The 3,416-nt window shown below is 49.6% G+C and overlaps 1 long non-coding RNA gene across 1 annotated transcript; it reads right to left on the minus strand.

Annotated features, from left to right (window-relative positions):
• On the minus strand, nucleotides 1-884 carry LOC102493983 (uncharacterized). Its single transcript, XR_337624.1, has 3 exons — nucleotides 845-884; nucleotides 390-546; nucleotides 1-42 (listed from the first exon to the last, which is right to left on the minus strand). It is a non-coding gene; the product is annotated as an uncharacterized LOC102493983 (long non-coding RNA).
• Between the last annotated feature and the right edge of the window lie 2,532 nt (nucleotides 885-3,416).

Genomic DNA, 3,416 nt, shown 5'->3' on the forward strand with positions numbered 1-3,416 from the left:
GCCGCACCTCGCCGTAGCGCTCCGTGGTCCAGTAGCTGCGGCCTGTGGGCGGGGGGCAGGTCAGGGGCAGCACCACGCGGGTTTGGGGGCTCAGCTGCAGGGGTGTGGCAGAAGGCGGGAGCGGGGGACGTGAGAGTAAAGAGGCATTGCCAGCGAACATGAATGGGGAGACGCAGGACAGGACAGGACGCGAGGACAGGTGGACACAGACGGAACCAGGCAGCAAGCAGACAGCTCCCCTACGGGCCCATCGTCCCTCATGGACACCCCTGTGACAACTGCCGACCCCTGTAGCCCCCCACTCCCCGGGCAGAGGGACGGCCCCACCCTCCCAGGCAGCTTCCTCCGAAGGGACTGACTTGACCACCCACGGCCCAAGGAGCCCCAACCTCTGTATTTTTCTGAGTGGTGGGCGTCCTTCTGGGATCGCTTCTGAATCTTGGCCGGATGAATCTTGGCCGGACACATGGTGTTCCGGGTACCTTTGTCTCCCTTCGCTAGGGCTCTGGGGGCGGTCAGGCTGCCTGACCCTCTGGTGTGCTAGGGCTGGGCAGACACATATTCATACAAACAAGGTTAGCGTGGGTGGAGGGCTGGGATTGTCCAGCAGCAAGGCCCAGAGTTCCCTCCTAGTTATGGGTGTGGTCAGGGAAAGGCTTTCTGAACATTGGGTTGGAATTGAAGCAAAGGTGAGAGGGAGAAGCATTTTTTGGAGGGGGGGGGCTTGGGTTTTTGCCATAGGGCTTGTGTGCTCACCAGAGAAAGGGAAAGTGAGAAATCATCCCCCAGAGATGGCCGTGCCATGACCCCTTCTCTCAGGATTTGGGCATGCACACATACGTACCTGGTGTGATTTTTGGGTCCAAGACTCAAATCGTGGGAGTCCAGTGCCTTAACCACTACGCCACCTGCCAGCCCCAGGGGAAAGCAGCTTAAAAGAGAGATAGCAACATGATGAAGGCTGTTGGGGCCAGAGTAGTAGGAAAAGGGGGAGCATAGATGGAAACAAGACAGGTGCAACAGTTGCAAATAAGGAATTGTTTTCTGGTACCTTCTATGCCCACTCCCCACTCTGTGCGCAGTCTGATTCTTCCCTGGGATGGGGATGAAATACTTGGGCCCTCGGCCCTCCCTCCCTTTCACAACATATTTTCACCCTTCTCTGTCGTTGCAAGAGTCATGCCCACTTCTGCCTCCATCTTTTTTTTATCAGCTTTGTCAGACCCTCTGCTTAAGCTGTAGCAGAGCACAGCAGTCTCCAGACCGGATATCTAGAAAGTTCTTGCCTACAACCTGGCCTTGTGACATCACTGGATTCTGCAACCCAAAGCCAGGATGGCAACAGAACCCTCTGCTGCTTGGCAGAGTTCATTCTTAGGAGTAGGGAGGAGTCTACCCAAGAGGGCCCTTCACTGGCCCCATAATCTAGTGGTCTTCAATTGGACAGTACCCAGGAAGTAGGCAGGGCCATAGTCTTGGGATCAAGTCTAACTGTTAGAGGGACTCCAAGTCACTACTATGCATTATTGGCTTCTAGTAAGCAAGTTCACAAGGAAGCCCGAAGAGGAGTCATGAAACGAAGGTGGCCAAGGAAGATGTGGCATCATAAAGGGCGAGGAAGCAGAGCTCTGAGCTCCCAAAAGGTTGAATTAGAGAAGGACTTTGAGTCATTAGTTCTAGGGGCTTATAAATTAATTTGCCCTCCAGGCATAGTCTGTACAGAGGAAAGAAAGACTCCCAAATGTGTGTACAACTGCGTTTTCAGTTACTGTTAGATGCTGAGATTGATAAACTAAGAAATCATTGATACGCCTGTTCAGTTCTTCAAGAAAATAAAGTGACCATATTATCCAGCAATTCAAGTTCAAGGTATATGCCCAAAATAATTAAAATAAGAAACTTGAAGACATTTTTTTCCTTTTTTTTTTTTGGAGAGGTTTTGCTATAAGGTGCATGCACTTGCCAGAAAAAGACAAAAAGCAAGAAATCACCCCCCAGGGAGGATGGCCATGATGCAGTCCCTTCTCCTCCATTCTCCTATCAGGATCTTGGGCATGCACGCACACGTGCCTCTCATGAGTTTAAACCAGCAGATCCAAGACTCAAACCGCGGTCGACTACGAGGGAGTCCAGCAACATAGCCATTGCGTCAATTGCTAGTCTTTTTTTTTTTTTTTTTTTTTTTTGGAGAGGTTTTTGCTATAGGGCTTGTGTGCTCACCAGACAGAGAGAGACAGAGAGATAGAAAGCGAGAAATCACCCCTCAGGGGGGATGGCCACGCCACAATCCTTTCTCCATTCTCCTCTCGGGATCTTGGGCACACACGCACACGCGCCCAGCGTGAGTTTAAGCCACCGGGTCCAGGACTCGAACCGCGGTCGACTATGTGGGAATCTAGCAACATAGCCATTACACTAATTGCTGGTCCCCCAACTGCTAGTCTTGAAAAAACATTTTTAATAAATCTTTTTTTTAGCATTATTCACAAAAGCCAATAGGTGGAAGCAACCCAAGTGTCCATTGGTGGATGAATGTTTAAATAAAACATTAGACTAAAGTTCATGAAGGGTTGGTCCTCTGGAGCAATAAACACTGTGAAGAGGGAGGTGGATTCCACATGACTGCCTACAGTTCGAATCCTGGCCCTGGTGGCTTAAGAAACATTCCAGGCATGCACATTTGTGCCTAGGATATTGATGGGATGGAGAAATGGAGGAAAAGAAATTTGCACAATGACTCCATTGCGAGATGCTCTCTGTCTTACATGCCCACACCCTGAGGCATGAGTAAAGTTCATAGGAAAATGAATGACAGTGAGTTTTTATTTTTATTTTTATATTTTTTGCTATAGGGCACATGCGCTCACCAGACAGACAGAGACAGACAGAAAGAAATCACCCCCCCCAGGGGGGATGGCCACGCCGCAGTCCCTTCTCCTCCATTCTCTCGGGATCTTGGGCACGCACGCACACGCGCCCAGCATGAGTTTTAAGCCACTGTGTCCGGGACACAAACTGGGGTTGGCTACATGGGAGTCCAGCGACATAGCCATTACGCTAACTGCTGGTCCCCCAATGTGAGTTTATTTTGGTGCAAAATGAATCAAAACTGATGGTTAGTTCATGATATTACATATTTTCATGAACTTTTGGAAGAATCTTTGCATATGATTTCAGCATGTGTATGTGTAGTACCAAGGATTTCTGAGGGACACTGCATTCTCTGTACACTATCCACCCTGTGAAATGGGAGTCTTTTTTCCCCCCCAGATTAAAAGCCTCAGAACCTCAGTCACCTAAACTCACACACAAGCCACTCAGACCTTGAACGCAGAACTAATTTCAGAGCCTGAGCCTTTCCACCACATGACCCAAAGGACAAAATGTTCCCATCTGGCCGATGATCAAGACATGCA

Source organism: Tupaia chinensis, unplaced genomic scaffold (genome assembly GCF_000334495.1).
Source record: "Tupaia chinensis unplaced genomic scaffold, TupChi_1.0 Scaffold148210_1, whole genome shotgun sequence".
Classification (NCBI taxonomy): domain Eukaryota; kingdom Metazoa; phylum Chordata; class Mammalia; order Scandentia; family Tupaiidae; genus Tupaia; species Tupaia belangeri.